The sequence below is a fragment of the Lithobates pipiens genome, unplaced genomic scaffold (assembly GCF_037356315.1).
Source record: "Lithobates pipiens isolate NorthernLeopardFrog02 unplaced genomic scaffold, aLitPip1_a1.2 Scaffold_27, whole genome shotgun sequence".
Lineage (NCBI taxonomy): Eukaryota > Metazoa > Chordata > Amphibia > Anura > Ranidae > Lithobates > Lithobates pipiens.
The window spans coordinates 106,453,839-106,470,150 of record NW_027507788.1 but is presented as its reverse complement, the minus strand read 5'-3'; the positions used below and the strand labels follow the sequence as shown (position 1 = coordinate 106,470,150).

General features: G+C 42.1%; 1 long non-coding RNA gene across 1 annotated transcript in view; it reads right to left on the bottom strand.

The window, feature by feature from the left end:
• Positions 1-14,939, bottom strand: part of LOC143933209 (uncharacterized) — a 29,400-nt gene extending 14,461 nt beyond the window's left edge. Inside the window, exon 1 of the long non-coding RNA XR_013263045.1 lies at positions 14,490-14,939. This is a non-coding gene — a long non-coding RNA (uncharacterized LOC143933209). The remainder of the gene's footprint in view (positions 1-14,489) is intronic.
• Positions 14,940-16,312: the final 1,373 nt, after the last annotated feature.

Here is a 16,312-nt window from a genome sequence, read left to right as displayed (position 1 = left end):
TAAAATATTAGCCATAGGCTCGGGTGCAGGTGCCACTATTGCAACTAAGGGAAACCAACAGTGAAGTCTTCAGGCTGCACGTCTCGTGTTGCGCTTTCTGAATGGCCCCTATGTGGGTCCCAGAAAGCAGCGAGGGGTAAGGAGGAGGGGCCTAGGAAGGAAATGCCATACCTCTCCACAGCAGGGTTAGGATAGGAGTACACTAGAAAAGGTACATAATAAATATTTTTTTTAAATGATGTGTCCGAAAACGAGGGGGGGGGGTGATGCAGTCTTTTGTTTAAGACCTTGAAGTATTTTTGGGTGGAACGCCGCTTTAAATTTATGTTTTAGTTAAGTAAGGTAGATATGAAATATTTCTTAAATACTTATTATATCAAGCCAGCAGGTGGAGCTCTATTTTTCATGTTTATCAATCTAACCATAATTGCTTTGCTGAAAAAGCCTGTTATAAAGTCTATTGTGTTTCTGCTGTGAATGTCTGGATGAATTGCCCGCAGCTACAGAGGTCAGTGATCACTTGTTTTCTGTTCAATGGTCTTTAATGAGCTTTTAAAAATTGTAAAAAAGCAAAAAGTGGGGAACAATCCATGTACATCTATATTCTATATAAGTAGAACATTGCAACTTAAAGTGTTTGTTAAACCAAATAAAAATTTAGATCCTGGTCCCTTAAAGCAGATTAAACAGCACAGTGCTTGTGCTGTGTAATTTGCCCCCCTCTAAACTGAAAAAATCCTGTGTGATCCTGCCACTTCCTGTATCCCCCTCTCTGCGATTACCACGATAATCAGGGCAGCTGATTACCACTGTGGTCAGTTTGCATGCCTCCGTCACCTGCAGCTCTGCTCTCCTCTCTCCCCCTCACCCCCTCCTCCCTTCCTGTCAGTTCTGTGTCTTTGTCTGTGTCTCGGCCCCCCTATCCTACCGCTATTATAAAAAAAAAAAAACTTACAATGGTCCCTGCCAGTCCCTCTATTATAGGCAGGCATACCACACTGTGTACGTTTTTTATTAAAATTAGGATTGTAAACACATTTTTAGAACTATCTTCAGGCTGGTCACGTGACCACTTTACATTTCATTTAATTGAGTCAGGGCTTCTGCGGGAGGGGCCGAGCGACCACGTGACTTTCCCGGCTGATGTCACAGGGAGATCTCAGCCCTCCTGCTGCATGCATGTGTCAGAGCTGTAAAACAGCCGTGAGTCACGTGACCGGCCTGAAGATCGCCCTAAATAGGTATTTACAATCCTCTTTTTTATAAAAGACTTACACAGGGTGGTATGCCTGCCTATAATAGAGGGGCTGCCAGTGAGTTCTAACTTTGAGTTAAACACTTTAATGATAATAATGACACTCCCAGATTGGTTCACAGATTGCAGTGCGAATTGTGGATTCGGACAGGAATCAGATCACATGGGTATTCCAGTGCGGGGAAAAAAAAAGTCCCTGCACCTTTTTTATGCAAATCCAATGCAAGTTCAGCCATACAACTGTATCAGCATGGTTCAAACTCTAATCGAGAAGTGGAAAATGGGGTGTTCTGTTGAAACCAAACCATGGTCAGGTAGACCAACTACAATTTCAGCCACAACTGCCCGGAAAATTGTTCAGGATGCAAAGAAAACCCCATAAATAACGTCTGGTGAAATACAGGACTCTCTGAATGTGGTGTTTCAAGATGCACAATAAGGAGGCACTTGAAGAAAGATGGGCTGCATGGTCAAGTTGCCAGAAGAAAGCCATTACTATGTAATGCCTATGTAAATGCCACAAAGTAATCCCACTTACAATACGCCAAACAGCACAGAGACAAGCCTCAAACCTTCTGGCACAAAGTCATGTGGAGCGATGAGACCAAAATTGAGCTTTTTGGCCATAAACGCTACATTTGGAAAGAAGTCAATGAGGCCTATGATGAAAGAGGTGGATCGCTGGTGTTTTGGGGATGTGTGAGCTACAAAGGCACAGGAAATTTGTTAAAAATTGTTGGCAAGATGAATGTAGTATGTTATGAAAAAATACTGGAGGAACATTTGCATTCATCATCCAGGAAGCTGCACGTGGGACGACCTTGGACATTCCAACATGACAATGATCCAAAACACAAGACCAAGTTGACCTGTCATTGGCTACAGCAGAATAAAGTGAAGGTTCTGGAGTGGCCATCTCAGTCTCCTGACCTCAATATCATTGAGCCACTCTGGGAAGATCTCAAATGTGCAGTTCATGCAAGATAACCCAAGAATTTACAGGAACTGGAGGCTTCTTGCCAACAGGAATGGGCAGCTTTACCATCTGAGAAGATAAAAAGCCTCATCCACAAATACCACAAAAGACTTCATGCTGCTATTGATGTTAAAGGGGGCAATACACGGCATTAGGAACTGGGGTATGTAAACTTTTGATCAGGGTCATTTGGGTAGTTTCTTTTCTGAGTAAACACAGTTAATTGATAATAAATGGCTTCAGCCAAACACTAACCATGAGTGAAATAAAAGTTTTTTGTGTTATCATTCGTATTCTTGGAAAAATGGCCAAGAAATCATAAATTCTGCCAGGGTATGTAAATCTATGAGCATATGAATGGGGACCTTGGATTGTGGGCTCCTTGAGGGCAGGGGCCAATGTGAGTGTGCAATGTACAGGTATAGGGACAATTGTAGACACTCAGGTTGGACTGGTGTCTTTATTCAACCTTACTAACTATGAAACTATGCAACTATATGTGCAGAACGATGCTCGCAGGGAACAGAGCCCAGCACATTGATAGATCGAGCGGAGTACACAGCCCGTTGGCACAGCAGGGGGACATCTTGGGGACAAGGTTAGTAACTTTTCCAGGATACTGCGATGCAATCAGAGCCTCACTCAGGATTACCGCCAGGGAGGTTAAATAGAATTGGTCCCAGGTAGGAAATCATTCGATAAGGGATGTGGTGGGAAGTACCTTGGTCAATGCATCCCCTAAAGAATTTAGAACAGGCCGCAGGCCTATATTTCGATATGCAGGTTGGGACAAGGTATTAACATAAAAAGCAGCATGTAGTTTGTCTGAAAGGTATACAGGGACAAGACTTGCCAAAATTTGTCCCAGACTTATGGCTCTATCACTGTCCATAGATATTCTGCCCAGTAGGGTGGATCATTTAGATATTTACATTCAAAGGATGTGGAAGTTTCATAGATACTGGGGTCTAGTTTAAATGTCTGTGGTATGTAATGTTTTTATCTGAAGGTAGCAAAACATTTCTCAGTGTGGTAGAGAGTATTTTCACCCCCCAAAGGGCTGCTGACTTGTCCCAGGTTCTTTCCCCAAATTGTTGAAATGCAGCCAGGCACACCACAACAGTCACTCTTCTGGCTCAGTAAATAGTCTAGGGATTGCCTTTTTTTAAATGTATTGCTGATTACCTTGAATAGGACTCAGTCACTTCAGCAACAGTTCAGGAAAATGGACAGCACTGGGACAACATAAGCAATGTTCCAGGCCAGGCAAGTCTTAGCATTAGTGCACCAGGGGTAATCACTGGGATCCTTCACTCAGGTCTATACTCACAGTGTCCCCAGGCACCAGGATGCCTCCCTCTTGTCTCAGGCAGGTGATTCCTCAGTGAATCTTCCAGACTGGATGCCTTGTGAAAGCCCTCTCTTTGCTTCAGTTATTTTATCAGAAGAGGCTCCCCAGCTCTGGCACAGCTGGGACTTTGTAGCATTTTCATCTAGGCTGCCTCGAAGGGCAGTAGTCTTTCAGGCAGCGAACTTCTCCTGGACAAGAACAGGACTGCCACAGGCCCCTGACTATTTATGTGCTTTGAAGTCACCTACTGGACACCCTTCCCCAGGGATTGGCTTACTGGACACCCTTCCCCAGGGATTGGCTGGAACCACATCAATACAAGAGAAAGCAGTCAAGCCTGCAGCCTGCAGAGTCCAGAACAAAGCCGTTTAGCTGATTACAGGAACTAAATTTACTTAACTTAATAAGCAACCTATTTAGGAGGGTGCTACATTAAGAATATGTAAATCTTTGAAGTTTTATAGCCTGGCCAAGATTTATTATTCATTTCTGCTTTGAGTTGGTTTTATTGTGAACGTCTGCTGCCTCCCTGGAAAGCTTACCTCAAACATAAATGGGAAACCGTAGGTATAGCGTTGTCTGACACGCATAAGGAATGGGTCACGGCGGGTCCCTCTGCTCCCCCACAGGAGATCGCAATAGATGTGGTTAAACTGTTGTTGGGATATCTGATTGATGCGCCAACCCTATGCCACTATCTTCACTATTTGACTAACTCCTGCTGAATCTTACTCCTGGGCAAGGAGGTTTTAACGGCAGTGCGGACCCTCCGTTACTGATACCAATACAGTGTTAACCGCTCGCTTACCAGCAAGCTGACAATTACTTACACATTGCTATTTTCAATCCTACGTGTGAACTTCTCCTGAAGAAGCGCTATTTTAGTGCGGAACATGTCAAGCCATTTTGCTACATAAAAAATTTGGACCCTCACGCCTGACATCACTCCTGGGACCAAACCCAATACACTTTGAATTCATCTCCTACACTGAATACCGAAATCAATGGCTTTGTATTATACATTTTAGTACCATATACTTAATTATGAGCCTTATTGGAGAATCTTAGTGATCAGGCAGTGCGGGCCACATTAATACCATATTTTATAATGCCATAAAGATTATTATTGTACTATGTATATGTTATTGTCAAATTTTTGCTAATTTGTGGAAATCAAATAAAAAAATCTTTATTACCTTTTAGACAGAGTACTCATGTGCCTTGTAAAGTCCATAAAACATTAGTTCCTTTCTTCTCGTAATCTATATTGGGACGTTGGCACATTAATATTGGTCTACCCACAGTGTCACCCTGCGATACACACCTTTTAAAATTTCCCACTTTCTAATTCTAAATGGGAAACTGTCAAATATGGGGTCTTACCTGATGCTGTCCTTGTGTACATATTCTATTTTGCACATGCAAAAGATAAACATGTATATTATTTTCCATTTGTATAGTTGATCCATACTGTATATTTAAGTGTTAAATATTAGTTTGTACACACCACAGCATAGTGCCTTCACCCTTGGATTATAGCAGTGCCGTTTGTTGCCTTTTCTGTACTCCAAACTATTCTGTGGAGCAGTCCCGTTGAATCAATGTTGTCCTGTTCTATGCTGTCTCATCTTGTTATCAAATTCATTATAGCATAATGTGGTGTTTTCAGATTTAGTGTTTGCTCATCAAACTTTTATCACAAGTTTTCCATATGACCGGGTTCTGTGCTTCTTTATACTTCAGACAATGGGATTTATTGATAGAAAATATGAAACAGCGCTGGCAGCATATATTATTCAATACACATCATGGTGATTCGTGCCATATACATCAATGTGTTTGTGCCATACAAAATCAAAATGTAACAAAATTATATATAACGTGCACAAATATATAAAGTGCTTAGTGTTTATATGAAAAAAAGTACAATGGTGCTCCAAACTTTGCAAAGTGTGAGGTGACTCCCCCCTTCGGTGACCCCACTCACCAGAAACAATGAACCCTCAGCTTCACAGTCTGGGGTCAAAAAAGCTGTGATCTATTGATTTGGGGATGTGTAGGATGGTTCCTCAAAAAGCCCTTCCAAAAGGGTACTTTATAACAGAAAGTATACACTGCGTCATCAAAGGGCCAAAGGATCAATGGTCCATTGATGAGGCCCTGGAGGAGGGGTGAAACGCGTTGACGCACTTCCGGTTCATGTTAACCATTGACGCAATTTCAAAAAGAAACAGAATAAAAGGTCTGCAGTCACCAGTGATACACCTCCATCCCTATATACATATACAAAGAAAGGAGAGTTGCCCTGGGACTTTAAATGAGGTGGTCAAAGTTAGCCACTGAGTAACAAGAGTAATAGTAGTATAAATGTTTATTAAAATTAACGCGTGCTGGGTTTTCTGATGCGTCTATTTGTATATACTGCATTGTATAATGTTTGTATCAACTTTATTTATTCTCATTATTATATGCAAATCCATTGGCTGAGCTAATATGCTATATTATCCATGTATGTACATTCATTTTAACACCCCTGGCGGTATTCCCGAGTCTCGCTCGGGGAGAAAATTTTGTACCAAAAGCGGTAACCCCGAGCCAGACTCGTGACCGCTGAATCCAGGGAGAGCTTACTTACCTTGTCCCCTGGATCCAGCGATGTCCCCCCGCTGTACGAGCGAAAGCCTTGCTCCGCTGGATCTATCACAGAGCCGAGCTCCATTCCCTGCGAGCGTTGCGACGCACGGGGCGGAGAACGGCGCCAAATTCAAAAAGTAAAACACAGTATACATACAGTATAATGTAATCTTACAGATTAAATTGCTGTATGTAATTATTTCACATCCCCTTTGTCCCTAGTGTTCTGTCCAGTGTCCTGCATGTCGTTTTATATTATAAAAACTGTTTTTTATGCCTGGAAACTGGAGATTGTCCATAGCAACCAAAACTGTCCCTTTACATCAAAAGTGGTTTTAGACCAGCTAGAAAACAGCGATAATAAATTAGAATCACTCACAGAATTGAGCGATAGCGATTTGTGGGGAGATCCGTCATCAAATACTGAAAAGTAATGACAGTGACAGTTCTGAAACTGAGCAAATTTCAGTGTTTTTGATTTAATTGCCTTATTGAATATTTTTTATTATTGTTTTATTATTTGGTATAGTTATTTATAATTATTTGTTATATTATAATGTATGATTTAATTTTTCAAACTTTATCATACCCGGGATGTCTGCTAGACTCTGGTTGGGACAGATTTGAGTTATTCCTAAGAATAAGGCCCCTTTCACACTGACGTCCCGTTCAGGCCCGCCTGTCAGTTTTTCAGGCGGACCTGAACGGGTGCTCCATAGAGCTCTATGGAGCGTCGGATGTCAGCGGTGACAAGTCCGCTGACATCCGACCCGCTCCGATCCGAAAAAGTGTAACGGAGGAAAAAGCTATTTTTCCATCCGTCTGCGGATCGGATCGGGTGACGACGGGCACTGCGGTCCGTCGTCATCCGATCTCCCATAGGGGAGAGCGGCGCTGTGACAGGTCTGTCCCTGCGCAGTATGCAGAGACGGACCTGTCATCTCCCTGCTCAGCGGGGATCGACGGAGTGATCCCCGCTGAGCAAACGGATATCCACGGGGCGGATCAGAACTGATCCGCCCCGTGTGAAAGGACCCTTAGAGGCCTACATTATAAAACGCCAAATTTCCATGCAAAATAATGGTACCGCTTTCAGCACCTAAAATCTGAAATATTCATACCGTCAGGGAGGTTAATAAACATTTATACTACTATTAGCCCTTGTACACACGGTCGGACATTCCGACAACAAAATCCATTGGATTTTGTCCGAAACTTGTGTTGCATACACACGGTCGGACAAAGTTGTTGGAAAATCCGATTGTACGTAACGTGATGATGTTATTTCGTTACGACGGACTACGTTCAGGCTAGTAGCCAATAGCTTTAGTCTAGGAATTTGATCTGAGCATGTGTGGCACTTTGTCCGATCGGAATTTTCTACACACAATCGGACAAAGTCCAATTGGATCATGTTGTCGGAAAGTTTTATAGCCCAGCTCTAAAACTTTGTCCGTCGGATATTCCGACTGAAACAGTCCGATGGAGCCCACACACAGTTGGATTATCCGACAACACAGTCCGATCGGACATTTTCCGTCGGAATGTCTGACCATGTGTACAAGGGCTTACTCTTGTTACTCAGTGGCTAACTGTGACCACCTAATTTTAAGTCCCAGGGCAACTCTCCTTTCTTTGTATATTGATGCAATTTCCGCCTCTGTGGAACGCACGCCATACAGCGGCGAACTCGGATGTTTTCACTGATGTCTGTTTTTGCCAGATATCCTGTAAGTGGCGCCTTTAATGCGCTTGATAACTTATTTTAGCGGTATTTCACTATGAGCTTTTTCTCTATTTCCCCATCTATGGAGTGTGGTGTATCCTTTCTGTTATAAAGTACCCACTTGGAAGAGTTTTTTGAGGAACTATCCTACACATCCCCAGATCAAAAGATCACTGCCTTTTTGATCCCATTCTTCTGGAGAAGTGGTGTTTCTGGTGAGTGGGGTCACCAAAGGGGGACTCACCTCACACTTTGCAAAGTTTGGAGCACCATTGCACTTTTTTCATATAAGCACTAAGCTTTGTATTGCTCTCGTTTAAATGATTGTGGAGATGCCTCACATGTGTGTTTATTTTGTATTTATTTTTTACACTGTCTCTTAATTATTTTTTTTATGATCACTTTTTTTGCAAACATCCATTGTGACAGTAATAAGCAGTGACAGGTACTCTTTATGAGAGATCTGAGGTCCAAATCCCTCCTTTGCGCTTAAAAGCATTCAAAACACCAAGTTTGGCTGTTTTGAATGCTGTTTTTTTTTTAAATCTGGCACCTTTAAGTCTTCTGTAAACCGTAACTAATGTCATGACATCACTTTTGGGATACTAGATCCGAGACATGATCAAAGCCAATTCCGGCCTCGTTTGGGTCTCCGGCCAGCCAGTGGACATGTCGGCTGGTCACTTGGGCCTCCCGGTGGGACAGGAGGGCCTGGGTGAGCGGCAGAAGGTGCTTGTGATAACGATTGAGTGGCTTCTTAGCCGCATCGGTTATTATTCCAAGAAAGCCAGCCGCCGCCTCTGCAAAAAATGTCCGTGGGCTGGGTGCAAGTGAATTCATTACGTGCACTGACGTGCCAAACATTTAGCGGCGGCGGGACGGGTGCGGCTGTAGGTTGCAGACTCCTGCTCTACATTAGGAAATCTAAATAAATACATCAAGAAAAAGCTGGGCATACACTGAATTAAATTCCATCTGTTCAGCAAGGACTGGACAAATTTCAATCAGTGTGTGGACATCCCTGCTCAACAGAAGTCAATTGTTTGACTGACTTCTACAAAGATGTTGGAAAATTTTCCTTGATCGGCGGCTGCAGCTGGTGCCGCCATCAGAAAACAACAAGGTTGATTTACTGAAGGCAAATATACTGTGCACTGCAAATGTAGTTGCGCTACATCTGAGAGGAAGCTCTGAAATTAGAGAAAGCAATATTGTTTTTTTTTGTATTTTTCTTGCATGTTCCCCTCAGATCTAGAGCAACTGCGCTTGCAGTGCACAGACTTTGGAGGAATTAGGGAATCAACCTGCTGATAAAAAAACTACCGTGGCCATGGCCAACTTTAAGTAAATAAACTTGTGTCATATCTAGCCTGACTAAGACCCCATACACACTATTAGATTTTCTGCAGATTTTTATCTTCAGATTTACCAAAACCATATAATATGAGGTCAAACCTTAATGCCTTGTACACACTCTCGGACATTCCGACCACAAAATCCATCAGATTTTTTCTGACGGATTTTGTCCGAAACTTGTGTTGCATACACACGGTTGGACAAAGTTGTTGGAAAATCCGATCGTTCGGAACGTTGTGACATTTGTTGCGCATGACGGGACTACGTAGAGGCTAGTAGCCAATAGCTTTGGTCTCGTAATTTGATCTGAGCATGCGTGGCACTTTGTCCGATCAGAATTCTCTACAATCAGACATTTTTGTCGGAAAAAGTCCAATAGAGCCCACACACGATATAATAATTCGATCTGACCTTTTCCATCGGAATTTCTGACCGTTTGTACAGGGCATTCGAGTTTCAATTTGTATGAAGACAAAAATCTACAGAGAATCTAATAGTGTGTATGGGGGTCTTAACTATTGGAATAAGAATATATAGTATCCTAGTTTTGAAATAATTTATTAAAATTACCGGATGTATTAAAATAAAGAGATATAGAACATTTATTAGCAATTGTTATGAATGGTTTAAACATACTGTATATGTATTGGTAGCAGAAATAATGACAGTGAAAAACAAATAATTAAATCATGAGATTTGGAGCATGGCCTTTGAAATAATCTGAGTCTCACCCTAGTTTCAAATTTGCTGCAGGTTTTAAATTGCAGGAGTTCATCTGAACTCGCACGATTTCAACCAAGCAATGCAGTCTGAATTCGGGGGCAATTTGACAGACATCTGTGCGGGTTCCTGCACAGATGTCTACACAAACCGCCTCCTGAAGTCACCAAAAGTTGTACAGGAATTACTTTTGGGAATTGGTGTGCCGCCGCAAAGTTGGCAACACACTGATTCGGACATTGCCATTGCTGGCAATAGCTAATGAGGTCATGTCAAATCACATGCCAAATCACTTCAATATAAACCTGGGCTCAAGGTCAGATTTTGAGAGTTCACTTTCAAGGTACTACAGACACGGGTTACAATACTTATCGGTATATACAGAAAAAACAGTACATCTGAAATTCATTTCTGTAACTATCTTAATGCCACCAATCTCCAATCTCTATAGCTGTGCGCCCGCACAATCTTGAAATTTGCCCCAGAGCTTAGTAAATATGGGGACATTTTACTTTGCAAAGAATACTCAATCACATACAAGGAAAATAAAAAAAATCAAACAGCATTTTGCTTTTACATGATTGGGGGATGGAAGTTAGCAGAGCTTCACCTTATTCACTAAGCTCTTGGGAAAATTAATTTGCAAAGTGCAATTTCCTCTGGAAAGGGAACAGTCCATTTGCTTTTAGTAACTCACCCCACTATATCAGAAGTTTAGCCTAGTTATATGTGCAGCTGAAGGATGAAGAAACCAAGGAATATGACACAGTAATGGGGAGGTTAGGAGAACAAATTGTTATAAATATCCCCTTAGCATTGTATTCAAAAGGGAAAATGTTCACCCATTGCTCTAGTGTTTTACTTAACACTGCACAATAATGCTTCTATTTGTATTTGTACATTAGGAAATTAGATGTACAAAAAATATATTTGTGGCATTGATTAGACTAATCTTATGTTTTAGAGATTAAAAGATTTGCCCAGCCAACTTTTTGAATAGAGTGGCAAAGGATTAGAACCCATGTCAGTTTTTTTTATTGATATGTACACTGTGTGTCAAGGCAAAATAAAAATAAAAAACACATATGAAGTACATATCTGGATTACATGCGTATTTCTGCATGTTGTATTCCTTTTAAGAAGCCTGTAAATACAGAAAAATACACAATAATCTGTCTGAAATTCAGTGTTTTGGGGGCTGGCAACACACAGCATCTTTGTGGACTGAGTGGGCTCAGCACTGCTCAGTTTTCTTTTGCTAAACGACTCCAACCTTCCCGTATTACCCACTACGCAAAATAAAGGCAGATGATTCTGTAGTTTCAAGATGAGGACTGGGAGGGATAATTCCACTCCTTGATGTAACAGAAACACTGGACACAGGACAGCTCTGGATTTCTGACAACATCAGCAGCATACCTCCCAACCTTTTGAGATGGGCACAAGGCCACCTATTATCAAAAGTATGTAGGCATAAGACCCACCCCTACCATGCCCCTTTAAAGTGGTTGTATAGTCCTATTTTTGACTTTAACCTACAGGTAAGCCTATAATAAGATTACCTGTAGGTAAAAAGAATGGCTCCTAAACCTGTACTGTTTAGGAGATATTCCCCTCACAATGAGCCGCTGAATTCAGTGGCGCATGCGCACAGGGCTGAAAGTCCGGTAGACGCCAGACCTTGCCGGGAAAAAAGCTCCAGCGCGCATGTGTGGGAGTGACGACATTGCGGCTCCAGCCAGTCACAGCGCTGGAGCCGTGATACCCGAAAGACACGCCGAGGGAATATGTCAGCTCCCTTGGCGTGGACCGAGTGAGATGCCGGCACCTCTTTCTAAGGTAAGTATTTCACAATGAGCTAGTATGCGATGCATACTAGCTCATTATGCATTTTCCCTTGCAGGTGTAAAAAAAAAAAAAAGTCAGCGGGTTTACTCCCGCTTTAAAGGAGAATTATACAATAAAAAGACTGATTCAACCCACAAGTGCTTATTTTTTACCACTACTATTCCTTTATACTGGCTACTGAAATTTACAAATGTAGCATTTTAGAAATTGGATTAAAGATTTATCCCTGGGAAACACTTTTTGAAAGATAAAAGCACAGGGGAACTTAGTTCCAAATCATGGACAGTCCCTCAAAATCAGGGACAGTTGGGATCTATGTCAACAGGTATTTTTTGCACTTATCTAACAGATATAATAAAACACTTTTAATAGTCTATAGAGAGAGCAAATAAGAGAATTTCATTCCTGGGGTTTACAAACACTTTAATGTCCCATGGTCACCAGACAGAAGTGAGGCAAAATGACCAACATCAACACAGAAAGAAAAAACTAAACATTTTTTTAGTGAGGGGATGGTAACATTGTTACAGTATTTCTGCCCTTGTCCTGATTCCGATTTTTGCCTTAAGGGCCGGTTCACACTGCGGGCGATGCGAGGCGACACCGACTTGCCTCGCCGTGACCTGCCGCGACCTCAGCGGCGATTTGCAAATGACTTCTGTATAGAAGTCAATGCAAGTCGCCCCGAGGTCGCCCAAAAGTAGTACAGGAACCTTTTTTCTGAGTCGGAGCGACTCGAGTCGCTCCTCTCAGAACGGTTCCATTGTACAGAACGGGGGCGACTTGTCAGATCGCGGCGAGGCAAGTCGTGTCGCCTCGCATCGCCCGCAGTGTGAACCGGCCCTAATCCTGGTCTGATGTAATCATTGTCAGCATGACATCAAGTGGGGGGAAATCTCTCTAAGCCCTTGTACACACGGTCGGAGAATCCGTCGGAATGTGTCCTATCGGATCGTGTTGTCGGATAATCCGACTGTGTGTGGTATGCATCGGACTGATTCCGTCGGAATATCCGTCGGACCCAATTTTCCAACATGTTGGAAATATTTCCAGACCAACTGGTTCGATCGGACATACTCCGATCATGTGTAGAGAATTTTGATCGGACTAAGTGTCACACATGCTCAGATCAAATTCCTACATCAAAGCTATTGGCTACTAGCCTGAACGTAGTCCCATCGTAACAAAATTACGTCATCACGTTCTGAATGATCGGATTTTCCGACAACTTAGTCCTTGGGAAGAATCCCTACTTATTATGCTTATATTGCATACTGTACATGTGAACAGAAATATTGACCATGAGAGTGTTGGTATATTGTTGGTTTCCTTTGGAAATCCATTAGTGTAGCCTATAGAATAGCACGGGCCTGCCCGATGCCACTAAGAAAACATTACACAAACACAATGATAGGGAAATGGTATATTTCCTATTTCCTTAGTATTAGTGGTCTAGTTCCCTCAAAAATATCCAATAAACCTTCGGATATCATGGTTATTCTGGTAACTTTTAGCTGACTCATGTGATTGAAATGTGATTGTAAGCTGATTCTATGGACAAGCCAGCCCATTCTTTTCAGGAATTTAAGGATGTGGTGACCATTTCCTTACATTCAAGATATATATTACCACAGCCAAAACTGGTATTACTTTAGTCTCACACCAGAGCTTGCATGCATTTGTCTGTGGTCACCCGTATACCATGCTGCATATACACAGATGAGACTCCATGGTGGAAACAGCATCTTTATTTAAGAATTATTGTCATATTTTCTTTGTCTTTATCTGTATCTGTCATTATCTTTAAAGCGGTAGTAAACCCGCACATTTTTTTTTTTTTTAAACCTGCAAAGCAAAAGGCATAATGAGCTAGTATGCACCGCATACTAGCTCATTATGAAATACTTACCTTAGAACGAGGCCCCGACATCTGGCCCGATTCACGCCGAGGGAGCTGACATGCTCCCTCTGCGTTTCTTCCGGGTATCGCGGCTCCGGCGCTGCGAGTGGCCAGAGCCGCGATATCGTCACTCCCGCGCATGCGCGCGGGAGATTTCAGTCCGGCCGCTCGGCTGCTGCCGGATTTTGACGGCGAGAAACCCCTTGTGCGCATGCGCCGCTGCAGTCAGCGGCGCATACCGAGGGGAATATCTCCTAAACCGTACAGGTTTAGGAGATATTTTTTTTACCTACAGGTAAGCCTTATTATAGGCTTTCCTGTAGGTAAAAGTTAAAAATGTGGGTATACAACCACTTTAATAAATAATATATTTGTGTGATCTCTCTTTGCACATATCGAATAAAAACCCTAAAAGGACTACAACTATTACCAGATACAACACACAGTAACACCAATACCCCTCAAAACACAACCTCAGGGTTCATGCACACCGGGCTTAAAAACACTGATATAGAGCGTTTTTGCACAGACGTTTAGGAGCGTTTAGGAGCACTTAGCATTTTTTTGTGCCAGAAAACTCCTCTCAAAAACACAAACCAGAAGAGTTTTTTTTTCTGCGCTGCTTCTACAGACATAACGCAAAACTCCTGTAAAAGCAATGTTTTTTAAGCCCAGTGTGCATGGACCCTGAACATATTTCAGCACAACCATTTGTCTCTTTACCTCTTGAATTGTTCCAGATGTAGAATTTCAGCTCCATCAGCATCTCTGTCATATTCTCCACCTTGCTGTGCAAAAATGCATTCTCCGTTTGCAAGTCTCTGAGAATATCATGTAGCTGGAAGCAGATGGTGGATCTCCAGAGTATGAAGAACATGCAAAACACAACCCTGCCCTGCATGTTTCAGATCTTTTCTCAGCTGAGTAAGCTTATCAAAGATGCTTGTCACTGTTCCCACTTGGCTTAACCTACAATTTCTGACTTGAGTTTATGAAGATAGATCTTGAGAAAACACTGAAACAAATTCCAGAACCAAACGACCAAAATAAAGCCTTTGTCTAGACCAGCAAACAATATCAATGTTGCTTTCAGTCAAGTGACAATTCACACAGGCATTGATTCGGACATATACAAGGACACCAATAATTGGATAGAGAATGTTAACTCATGAAAGCTATTGCACTGTCCAGTTACATACAGGCCCTAGGCTCTTTCATACTGGAAGCCAAGAACAGCCATTCACCCTCTTCTATTATTGATGTGCAGCTATTTTAGAGCCAGTTGTCATTACTGATTCTCACCAAATTGCTGCACACTGTAATTGCGTAGATTAATCTGATTTTGTAAGAAGAACGGAGAAGTAATTTACATCACATTGACGTGGTTTCAGAAATACCTAAGACCAACAAATAAAGTGACTGCCAGGACAAAAAACAAACTGGAGTTGCCTGGTAATTATTACTCTCATGCAAAAGGGCCCCTGTGCCTCTGATTCTGGCACAGGAGCCCCCACCCAGCCATTACACATTTAAATAATTTTACCCTGCTGCCACTCCAAAGTTTCCCCATTGCTGCTCTAAAATCCCAGAACATATTGCCACTTCCTAAATCCCATTGCTGCTCTAAAGTTGTCCCTCATTGACGCTCCAAAATCTCCCTCCCTTACTGCCATTTCAAAACACCCCCAAATGGTTCTTTAACCCCCCAATTGCCTTACAAAATCCCAAAACACAACCCATCCCCTCCACGTTTCATGCTTTAAAAGCCCCCCTCACTGACATTCCAGATGTTCTAATGTTCCACTATTCTATTACTGCTCCAAAATCCCCCTTCCCTATAGTCGCTCCAAATTTGCTATTTTACCCCCTTTTTTCTAATCTGTTAATTACCTAATAACAGAAAAAACACAAGAAAAAGGACAAAAAATGGGTGGTGCCTATATGGCAGCATACTGGTGATAAAGCACTGCCCTTATCTCCACTTACAGGGCCATGTTAAATCTATAAAAAGAGAGAAAAAGAGACTCATCATATTCTAGGTAGTAACATTTTATTTGATCAGTATCACTCTCCCTGTAGTGTAGCTATTTGCAGTTGGTATGGTGTCATGTAGGCACCAAGAAACTGGAAAGTTGTATCAAATACTTACCACAGGTTTTCTTCCCTGGTGCCTACCCATGACAGCATACAGACCCACTCTCGTTTTTTTTATACGAGCTACTAGGGATGGGCTGAACAGACCCCTGTTCGGTTCGCCCCAGAACTTCTGAACACCGCAAAAGTTCGGACCCGAATAACGAACCCCATTAAAGTCAATGGCCATTTTGGGACATGTATCAGTATAAAAAAAGTTTGTAAAAAAACGTCATTTTTAAATGAGCAGTGATATTTTGATTTTTAAAGTGAAAGCATAAAAATAAATAATTCCTTCCAATATAGTGCCTGGGGGTTCCCCTTAGTCTACCTGTAAAGTAGCAGATCTGTACCATGTTTAGAATCTGCTGCAGCAATAATAAAGCCATTTTCCCTGCAAACTGCCTTTATTT